This window comes from Capricornis sumatraensis, chromosome 11, assembly GCF_032405125.1.
Source record: "Capricornis sumatraensis isolate serow.1 chromosome 11, serow.2, whole genome shotgun sequence".
Classification (NCBI taxonomy): domain Eukaryota; kingdom Metazoa; phylum Chordata; class Mammalia; order Artiodactyla; family Bovidae; genus Capricornis; species Capricornis sumatraensis.
The window spans coordinates 60,277,352-60,289,447 of record NC_091079.1 but is presented as its reverse complement, the minus strand read 5'-3'; positions in this window follow the sequence as shown (position 1 = coordinate 60,289,447).

Here is a 12,096-nt window from a genome sequence, read left to right as displayed (position 1 = left end):
AAAGAAAGAGGCCATTAATTGATGGGATGCTAGAATGATTAGCACAAACTGCATCAATAACTTCCTTACCTGTGAAGCACAAGAACAGAGTATATAGGTTGATGAAAAATGTTGAGAGCCACATGAACTCATCTTTGTGTATGTACATATATTTCTTCTTTACAAAAAGAGTTGAGAGACTCCAGGATGTGCCATTTTTCTTTATCATCCATTCTCTCTCTCTTTCTCTCATATTCTCTGAGAGTAGAACAATTATTTGTGAAGAAAATAGATCATGAGAAAAGCTCTTTCATTAACTTGTCTTACTGCTTATTTGTTTCAAGAAAGAGAATACTCTGGAAGCATGCTTTTTGTGATAGTACTGCATTTAAAATCAGTTTCAAGGTTCTACCTTTAAGTGCAGAGTTGCATCAGAGAAAATTCAACTAAAAGTTTTATAAATTAAATAAATGTTCAAATTAGCACAGGCTAAATTTTAAAATGAGTTTCCTTGATAGCTCAGCTTGTAAAGAGTCCATCTGCAATGTGGGAGACCTGGTTTTGATTCCTGAGTCGGGAAGATCCCCTGGAGGAGGGCATGGCAATCCACTGTAGTGTATTCTTGTCATGGAGAATCCCCATGGACAAAGGAATCTGACAGGCTATGATTCCTGGGTTGCAAAGACTCAGACATGACTGAGTGAATAAGCACAACTTTTAAGGTAATAAGAACTCTGAAGATCCAGCTAAAAAACTGGGACATTGAGAGGTTGTCACAGTGATAGGATTTTGTCCTGACTGTGCAACATTTGAGTTCCTTTAGGTGAAGGTTTTGGGGAAAGGAACACATTAAAATCTTTAAGTTTGGTCTAACAGTCTGTCTCACACAATATCAGTGATGCTAACATGTGGTTATATTTGGTTATATTTGTGCTCAATATTTGGTTATTGACCATTGGCAGAGGGACCAGAGATCAAATTTTCAACATCTGTTGTATCATCTAGAAAGCAAGACAGTTCCAGAAAAACATCTACTTCTGCTTTATCAGTTCAGTTCAATCACTCAGTCTTGTCCGACTCTTTGCGACCCCATGAATCGCAGCACGCCAGGCCTCCCTGTCCATCACCAACTCCCGGAGTTCACTCAGACTCACGTCCATCGAGTCAGTGATGCCATCCAGCCATCTCAACCTCTGTCATCCCCTTCTTCTCCTGCCCCGAATGCCTCCCAGCATCAAAGTCTTTTCCAATGAGTCAACTCTTCGCATGAGGTGGCCAAAGCACTGGAGTTTCAGCTTTAGCATCATTCCTTCCAAAGAAAACCCAGGGCTGATCTCCTTTAGAATGGACTGGTTGGATCTCCTTGCAGTCCAAGAGACTCTCAAGAGTCTTCTCCAACACCACAGTTCAAAAGCATCAATTCTTTGGTGCTCAGCCTTCTTCACAGTCCAACTCTTACATCCACAGGAAAAACCATAGCCTTGACTAGACGGACCTTAGTCAGCAAAGTAATGTCTCTGCTTTTGAATATGGTAACTAGGTTGGTCATAACTTTTCTTCCAAAGAGTAAGCGTCTTTTAATTTCATGGCTGCAGTCACCATCTTCAGTGATTTTGGACTATGCCAAAGCCTTTGACTGTGTGAATCACTACAAACTGTGGAAAATTCTTAAAGAGATGGGAATACCAGACCACCTGATCTACCTCCCGAGAAATCTGCAGGCAGGTCAAGAAGCAACAATTGGAAACAGACTGGTTCCAAATAGGGAAAGGAGTATGTCAAGGCTGTATATTGTCACCCTGCTTATTTAACTTGTATGCAGATTACATCATGAGAAATGCTGGCTGGATGAAGCACAAGCTGAAATCAAGATTGTGGGTAGAAATATCAATAACCTCAGATATGCACATGACACCATCTTTATGGCAGAAAGTGAAGAAGAACTAAAGAGCCTTTTGATGAAAATGAAAGAGGAGAGTGAAAAAGTTGGCTTAAAACTCAACATTCAAAAGACGAAGATCATGGCATCTGGTCTCATCAGTTCAGTTCAGTTCAGTCGCTCAGTCGTGTTCGACTCTTTGCGACCCCATGAATTGCAGCACGCCAGGCCTCCCTGTCCATCACCATCTCCCGGAGTTCACTCAGACTCACGTCCATCGGGTCAGTGATGCCATCCAGCCACCTCATCCTCTGTCGTCCCCTTCTCCTCCTGCCCCCAATCCCTCCCAGCATCAGAGTCTTTTCCAATGAGTCAACTCTTCACATCAGGTGGCCAAAGTATTGGAGTTTCAGCTTTAGCATCATTCCTTCCAAAGAAATCCCAGGGTTGATCTCCTACAGAATGGACTGGTTGGATCTCCTTGCAGTCCAAGGGACTCTCAAGAGTATTCTCCAACACCACAGGTCAAAAGCATCAGTTCCTCAGAGCTCAGCTTTCTTCACAGTCCAACTCTCACATCCATACATGACCACAGAAATACCATAGCCTTGACTAGACAGATTTTGTTGGCAAAGTAATGTCTCTGCTTTTGAATATGCTATCTAGGTTGGTCATAACTTTTCTTGCAAGGAGTAAGCATCTTTTAATTTCATGGCTGCAGTCACCATCTGCAGTGATTTTGGAGCCCAAAAAAATAAAGTCTGACTCTGTTACCACTGTTTCCCCATCCATTTGCCATGAAGTGATGGGAACAGATGCCATGATCATTTTCTGAATGTTGATCCTTAAGCCAACTTTTTCACTCTCCTCTTTCACTTTCATCAAGAGGCTTTTTAGTTCCTCTTCACTTTCTGCCATAAGGGTGGTGTCATCTGCATATCTGAGGTGATTGATATTTCTCCTGGCAATCTTGATTCCAGCTCGTGCTTCCTCCAGCCCAGCATTTCTCATGATGTACTCTGCATAGAAGTTAAATAAGCAGGGTGACAATATACAGCCTTGACGTACTCCTTTTCCTATTTGGAACCAGTCTGTTGTTCCATGTCCAGTTCTAACTGTTGCTTCCTGACCTGCATACAAATTTCTCAAGAGGCAGGTCAGGTGGTTTGGTATTCCCATCTCTTTCAGAATTTTCCACAGTTTATTGTGATCCACACAGTCAAAGGCTTTGGCATAGTCAATAAAGCAGAAATAGATGTTTTTCTGGAACTCTCTTGCTTTTTCCATGATCCAGCAGATGTTGGCAATTTGATCTCTGGTTCCTCTGCCTTTTCTAAAACCAGCTTGAACATCTGGAAGTTCATGGTTCACATATTGCTGAAGCCTGGCTTGGAGAATTTTAAGCATTACTTTACTAGTGTGTGAGATGAGTGCAATTGTGTGGTAGCTTGAGCATTCTTTGGCATTGCCTTTCTTTGGGATTGGAATGAAAACTGATCTTTTCCAGTCCTGTGGCCACTGCTGAGTTTTCCAAATTTACTGGCATATTGAGTGCAGCACTTTCACAGCATCATCTTTCAGGATTTGAAATAGCTCAACTGGAATTCCATCACCTCCACTAGCTTTGTTCGTAGTGATGCTTTCTAAGGCCCACTTGACTTCACATTCCAGGATGTCTGGCTCTAGGTGAGTGATCACACCATCGTGATTATCTGGGTCATGAAGTTCTTTTTTGTACAATTCTTCTGTGTATTCTTGCCACCTCTTCTTAATATCTTCTGCTTCTGTTAGGTCCATACCATTTCTGTCCTTTATCGAGCCCATCTTTGCATGGAATATTCCCTTGGTGTCTCTAATTTTCTTGAAGATCTCTAGTCTTTCCCATTCTGTTGTTTTCCTCTATTTCTTTGCATTGCTCCATGAGGAAGGCTTTCTTATTTCTTCTTGCTAATCTTTGGAACTGTCCATTCATATGCTTATATCTTTTCTCATTTGCTTTTCACTTCTCTTCTTTTCACAGCTGTTTGTAAGGCCCCCCCAGACAGCCATTTTGCTCTTTTTGCATTTCTTTTCCACTGGGATGGTCTTGATCCCTGTCTCCTGTACAATGTCATGAACCTCAGTCCATAGTTCATCACGCAGTCTATCTATCAGATCTAGTCCCTTAGATCCATTTCTCACTTCCTCTATATAATCATAAGGAATTTGATTTAGGTCATACCTGAATGGTCGAGTGTTTTTCCCTACTTTCTTCAATTAAATCTTCATTTGGCAACAAAGATTTCATGATCGGAGCCACAGTCAGCTCCCGGTCTTGTTTCTGCTGACTATATAGAGCTCCTCCATCTTTGGCTGCAAAGAATATAATCAATCTGATTTCAGTGTTGACCATCTGGTAATGTCCATGTGTAGAGTCTTCTCTTGTGTTGTTGGAGGAGGGTGTTTGCTATGACCAGTGCATTTTCCTGGCAAAACTCTATTAGTCTTTGCCCTGCTTCATTCCACATTCCAAGTTCAAATTTGCCTGTTACTCCAGATGTTTCTTGACTTCATACTTTTGCATTCCAGTCCCCTATAATGAAAAGGACATCTTTTTTGGGTGTTAGTTCTAAAAGGTCTTGTAGGTCTTCATTGAACCGTTCAACTTCAGCTTCTTTAGTGTTACTGGTTGGGGCATAGACTTGGATTACTGTGATATTGAATGGTTTGCCTTGGAAACGAACAGAGATCATTCTGTCGTTTTAGAGACTGCATCCAAGTACTGCATTTTGGACTCTTTTGTTGACCATGATGGCTACTCCATTTCTTCTGAGGGATTCCTGCCTGCAGTAGTAGACATAATGGTCATCTGAGTTAAATTCACCCATTCCAGTCCATTTTAGTTTGCTGATTCCTAGATTGTCGACGTTCACTCTTGCCACCTCTTATTTGACCACTTCCAATTTGCCTTGATTCATGGACCTGACATTCCAGGTTCCTATACAATATTGCTCTTTACAGCATCAGACCTTGCTTCTCTCACCAGTCCCATCCACAACTGGGTATTGTTTTTGCTTTCGCTCCATCCCTTCATTCTTTTTGGAGTTATTTCTCTACTGGTCTCCAGTAGCATATTGGGCACCTACTGACCTGGGGAGTTCCTCTTTCAGTATCCTATCATTTTGCCTTTTCATACTGGTCTCATCACTTCATGACAAATAGATGATGAAACAATAGAAACAGTAACAGACTTTATTTTGGGGGCTCCAAAATCACTGCTGATGGCGACTGCAATCATTAAAGACATTTGCTCCTTGGAAGAAAAGCTATGACCAACGCAGACAGTATATTAAAAATCATAGACATTACTTTGCCAATAAAGTTCTGTCTAGTCAAAGCTATGGTTTTTTCAGCAGTCATGTATAGATGTGAGAGTTGGAGTATAAAGAAAGCTGAGTGCAAAGGAGATTGATTATTTTGAACTGTGGTTTTGGAGAAGACTCTTGAGAGTCCCTTGGACTGCAAGGAGATCCAACCAGTCTAGGAGATTGGTCCTAAATATTCACTGGAAGGATTGATTTTGAAGCTGAAGCTCCAATACTTTGGCCACCTGATGCAAAGAACTGACTCACTAGAAAAGACCCTAACACTGGGAAAGATTGAAGGCAGGAAGAGAAGGGGATGAAAAAGGGTAAGATGGCTGGATGGCATCACTGACTCAATGGCCATGAATTTGAGTAAGTGCCAGGAGTTGGTGATGGAATGGGAAGCCTGGTGTGCTGCAGTCAATCGGGTCACAAAGAGTTGGACACCACCGAGTGACTGAACTGAACTGATGCCAACCTTCTCTAATTTGTCTGTTAGCATGTTAGTTGCTAACATGTCCGACTCTTCTCGACCCCATGGACTGTAGCCCACCAGGCTCCTCTGTCCATGGGTTTCCCAGGCAAGAATAATAGAGTGTGTTGCCATTTGCCTACTTTCCACTTTTTTTGTTTGTTTGTTTGTTTTCTCCTAATTGGTTAACTTGATTCCCACTCAAACTTACTTGGCCAAAGAAACAGGAAAAAACAAGTTACAAATATCAAATGAATATATTTTAAAATATTTAAATTTTGCCATAGATGCTTATTCATTATAATTGTTTGTTAAAAAATTGTTTTTCTTAAGCTTGTTTAAATTGTTACAGAGTGAAATCTAGATAGTATTATGGAAGGAAATAAAATATACTGGGTATAATCAGAAATCTAGTCAGACTGACTTGAAAACAATTCCTGGGTCAACATTTACCATCTTTATGATGTTGAGCAAGTGATTTACTTTTGTGTGTGATGCATACTGTTACTATCACAGTTTCAGAAAAAATCTTAAATTTCCTGTTTTGTGTTTAACTCATATGTTTGAAAACACATATAATAAGATGCTATTAATTGAAATTTTCCTTGAAATAATGATATTTTACTTTGCCACAAAGTCAATGTTTTAACATTAATTACACAGTTGGTTGGGAAACAAAACTGATGATATATTTCATAGCAGCCCCTGCAGGCACCATATTTGAATTCTGAATAGGGCCCATAAAGTCCATATAAACACTGTGGATGAACTAGAGGGCCTTCTCACTTCCCTTCTTGATTAGAAATCTCTGAGTCTGATAATATCTCTTAGAAAATAAGCACCAAATAAGATTTAAATATATTAACATGATTCACTGCACAAATATTATAAAGCTGGAAGAAATAATATCAGATAGAATATGGCAGTAAATACTGAAATTGAAATTAGTTTGCAGTCAGCTTAGTTCCCCTGCCATCCTCCTTCTCTGCTGCTTCTTTCATACCCTGTTTCTCACTCACTCACCAACTTTTCCCAATTGTCCAAGTAGACCTTGCTATGCTCTCTGTACTGGTCAGTACTCCAGGCCTCAGCAATACAGATAGCGGCATGTGCTAGGACATTTTTATGACTGTTGATCAACATATGTGATCATCCTCAGGGGCCAAGCACTTAATACTCTCACTATTTCATGATTTTTGAAAACAATTTAGTCATTTTAATAAAAATTAAAAGAAAAGTATTCTTATGTTTATACAGGTTAATATTTATACGCTTTGCTGGTCTCAAGCAGATCCCTGATACACTCAATAAATATTCTTTCCAAACCACAGAATCAAGTTGTGTTTTAGTAAATGTGCTTTGACATATCTACAACAAATAGATGTCAATCTGAAAAGCATTATTATCACAATTAATAATAATTAGTAAAAGAAAGATAAGAAAGCTAGATGTGTAGTTCTCAATTTCCAGTTGAACAGGTTGACCCTACCACTTGTCTCTCTGGCACCCTGGGAAAAATGTTCACTTTTTAAACTTTGATTTTAAAAGGATAGCTCCTGTTCTCCCGAGGGAAATATTCTCAGCAGAAAAATCCAAGAGTCCTATAGTCAATAATAAAGGGAAAAAACAATGAGAAATGGAGTAAAGGATCTTCTGAATAAATACATAGGTCAAAAAAAGAATGCTATACTTAGAAGCATTTTTATGGTATCTGTACAGCCTCTTTTAAAGGCTGGATTTATCAGGGAAATGTCCAGCAATGCGTGACTTGGTGTGATGTTACAGCATTCAAAAGGATACAAATTTTTGAGCAAGGTTGTAAATGATATAAAATATCTCCTTTTAAATCTGAGTACCATGCAGTTATATCAACTCTATAGTTGTAGCACACGTTAAAGTAACTATAAACAATAATGTTTTCAACTAATAATATCTGGGATAGTTTTTTTATCTTGTAATAGGTAAGTTCAGATCACCCCATAACCAGAGCGTAATGAAATTGTCAACATTTTCTTCATTTCTTCTTTTCCTGACAAATGGTGTGAACATATCACCTTTTTCTCTTAATGGAAAACCTAACTGGAATACATCAAAATGCTATTAGGTTTTTCATTTTCTTTTACAATGTAATGCTGGGGAATGCATGCAGCCTTCATCTGGGCACCACTGTGGAATATTCCTTGTCCCTGATAAAATGACTGCAATGGAAAATCGAGCAGGATTGTTCTCTGGTTTGTATTGCTGCTCCTTTGTTCCAGGCTCTCTGAGAATGTGTGCAGAGGGATTATCTGTGCTACAGGAATACACATGGGTTATGTTAACCGAAATGTGTATAAAATTTTACCCAAGTAATTTTAATGTGCAAACATGTTTAATGAAAAAGCCTTCATGTCTAACATGAGTTCAGCATAAGCTGTATTTTGGAATAAAATACTGCAGCCACATAGACTTCTTGCTAGAAGTTTCAAAAGATGCTTATTGCAATATTATGTAGGAAGAGGGGAAAATAAAATCAAGTGTCCTTACCCCTGGGAAATATCTGTAGCCTATTCATTGTTTAATTTATTTTGTCTTGAACTAAACCAATAGTGGGATATAAAATAAACCCAAGTGAACCTACGTGGGGCATAGAAGTCAGTAAAGGAAGAAGATACTCCTTGCATCTGTAAAATTTTACCTATGGATTACAGTTATTAAAAGAGAAAGTAACATTTTACTCCAATGGCAGTGAAACAATAAGAAAACCTTAAGTAGTATTTTTGTTGACATCATCACACTTTGCTTATCTTGTGATAAAACGAAAACAATAATACCAAACGGAGTATATATAAACACACACACATAAGTGTGTATATGTATATATGACATCAACCTATAAAGAAGTTATATGGCAGAAACACATTTTTTGGGTAATCAACACAAATTCAAATGTCATTTTTAGAGAGATCGCCCAGTGTGACATAAGTAATCTGACAATTTAAGAGATCATATACATGTTAAATAATTTAAAGCTATTTTGAACTCCCTTAGTATTCAGCACAATAAAAAATATTTTGTGTTTGCATGTATCAGTAAGTTGTAAGTGCTCTAAATTGTTAATAAATGAAAAGACAACTGAATCCTTTCTCCAGTTATGTTATTCTTGACACTGCTTTAGCGATTCTTCTAGCAACATCTGAACAGTGGTATCTTGATTTGCTCTGAATGACAAGTCTAGAGCAAGTGTGTTTGGGAAGAACAATAAATATTTTCTTGGAGCTCTTGTTATGATTTATTTTTAAAATCCTAACTAGAGTTATGGGAAGACTTCATAGGGAAAGCTTTTTATTTTATTTTCACCTCAACGAAAATGCACCAGCTGCCGACTGAAACTCATTTCAAGTACAAAAATAACGCCACAATATTCAATAACTGAACTTCTGAGAACAAATGGGTATTAAGAATACACAATGTCTTATGTTCAATTCCCAAATAATTTACTACTAAATGTGGGATTAACACTCTAAGGCCAGAACAAACATATTTATGCCAATGTCCTTTTCTCTTTTCTGTGTCTAAATAATTTAAAGACCAAAACTCAAATATTTATGCTTCACATTTTCCTTAGGGGGTTAATTTTATCAAGAAATATTCCTCTAAATTGAAAATGAGTATTTAATATTGCACTGATTGTATATGTGTATATAACACACACACACACATATTTATACATCCACATTGGAGTGAGTTGGAGGTTACTCAGCTACTATCTTCAAATTTGCTTGATATTCTTTACAGTAGTCAATAAGGAAAAATCCACACTTTTTAATTCATTCTCATCAGTGTGGTAAAACTACTGTCTCAAATATATACATTTTCAAATCGGAAAATAAAATAAAATGCACCTAGAAATCAAATGTGAAGGTCATTAGCTACCACCATTGTGTCTTGCCGTAATAACATAGCAATAGCATTCATGGCAGTTTACATAGCATTACTCATTATGCTCTGTTCTGCAGTTTGGCTTTTGGAGGTCACTGTACCTTGATTTACTTTGTTGAAAGAGAGCATTTTCTAAGCATCAAAGCTATGCAGTTTCAGGGCCCACTATGTCTCTGCTGGCAGCCTCTGTAAAAACAAGGTGCAATGACAAATTGCACAGGGAATCTTGAAATTTTAACCATTAAAAAATGTTTTAGGAAAATTTCACAGTCTTCTATTATATAAAAAGAAGAAAGCCAAATGAGAAGCTGACGTCTATAGATTTCATCCTTTGGTGCTTTTTGCAGCGATGGCATAGATTTCTCACACTGCTGTTATTCATGTGGCATTTATTTGTTTTCTTTTTAATTAAAGGTGCGAAGAAGCTGCCTCACTGATTCATTTACTTCAGCATTAGCTGCTCATGGTAGATGCTCAATCCACAAGATATCTGTCACAATTTTGGATTGGATACCCATTACCGAGATTGATAGCAGTTATCAAACCTCAAAATACGTGTGTGTTCTCTTTTAAATATTAGCTGTCAGCATGTGATAAGTTGTGTTGGGTTGTATGGAGCAGGCTTGAACATATGACACAGTGAGGCTTAGTTTTAAAGACGAACACACTTTATCGCTGAAATCCATGACAAAAGAGAAAGGCAGGCAAAATGCCAATGAATGGAGAAGACAAACACCAGGGTTCAGTAACCGTTCCAGATAAAGGAAAACAATTTGACCTTCCTACTTTTGTCTTATGAGATGATTTGTTTAACATTTAGTTTTAAAGAGCATAAAAGGGAGAAAGAGCATAAAGTGGCTCTCCTCCATTGGGGAATGGGAACTTAATTCTAAATTCTCAAAGAGGCCATTTCTGCCAAAGAATTATGAAATTCTTGAAATATGTATTCTGTGTAATGCCATATTTCATGAAAGTATGAAAAATATTTTCATTTCAGAGAGTTAATTGAAATTGGTGTGGAGCACTTTGGGAACTCATTTTTATAAGGGCCTAGATGAAATATCCTTTCTGTCATATATATAACATGTTTACTTAAAAAAAAAAAAAAAAACACCTATCACCTTAGAAGCAGTATTGTACAGGCATATCAAAGCTGCAGCATATTTATTTTGTCTTAACAATTTTATTTTTTCCGTCCCTGAAAGGTTTTTAAAGATTTTGCTTACATATTTTTCTGCAAGAATTTGTACATTAATTCTATCTAATTGGCGACTACCCAACCTTTGTGGTCTCCTGGCAGAAGAGACAGCTGTAATAAGAAAGCTCTGACACAGTGCTGCCTCTTTAATGGGTACTTCAAAAGTATATAATTGTCCCTTTGTCCCTACAACCTAACAAATAGGTTCTTCTTCTGACAAAGAATTACTGTGATTTTTATTACTATGATGTTTTATATCTTTAAAATATACTATTAAAGAGTTCACTTTTAACCAAGTAAATGCTGTGTTTTAATTAAGCAGAAAACTTGAAAAGAAAGACATCTGCAGAGAGGCTCAGTTGCTTCCTGTAACCTTTATGAAAAGGGCAGGGTGTTAAAACAAACCTCCCACTTTTATTTTCAAAGGAGAAAAAAAAAAAATCAGAGCTAAAGATAATCTCTCCATTAATATTATTAATAGTGTTCCGCTTTCTTGACATGCTTTCGAAGCAGACAGACCTGTCATGAGCATCGCGTTTGCAAGCACTGTCACAGCTCCTGAAGGCTCTGGTGAAAGCAGGAAAAGTGTGTTAATGGTAACTGAGAACAGCCTTTGGGGAACAATAGGCTTACCTGAGACTTCCCAGCTTTCCAAAACACAAGTTGCTATATTATACTTTATACTTACTTTAGTGCTCACATAATACTTGACCCAGCATCATTGTTTGAAGTACAGTTTCCAATTCTAAACTACTTACTCATCCACTTTGGATCATCTAATTAGAGTGCTATAGCAGCCACCCACAAAACTGTGATTCCAGCATGCCTGTCCAATGGTTTCTTGCAAAAGGGCTTAACACCTCAGATTGATGGATCTGATTTCCATTTGGTACAAAATATTTGACTTTTTAGTTCTGCTAAGTCTCCTAGCATTTAAGTGTCATTAAATAGTTATCTAATAAAACCCATGTATTAGTCTAATAGATATAGAGGATCCTACGGTTTTCAGAACCATTGTGTCACAAGACTCTTCAGGCAAATCTGAAGCATTCCATAAGAAGCATGTGAAACTCCTACAGAAATGTGTGTCACTAGAATATAATTTGTTTCATTATTCTGTCTTATGATTAATCTGTTCTATGTTGTTGGTATCATTGAATAAAATACTTTGTAATGGCAATTTCTCTGTGCACACTGGCCAAGGGAATGGTCTAAGTTTGCAAGACTGTATTTTGTTCTAACAGAGCAGTGGCTGTAGCATAATCATTTTGAATAAGTAATCAACTTGGATATTGTTCAGAGA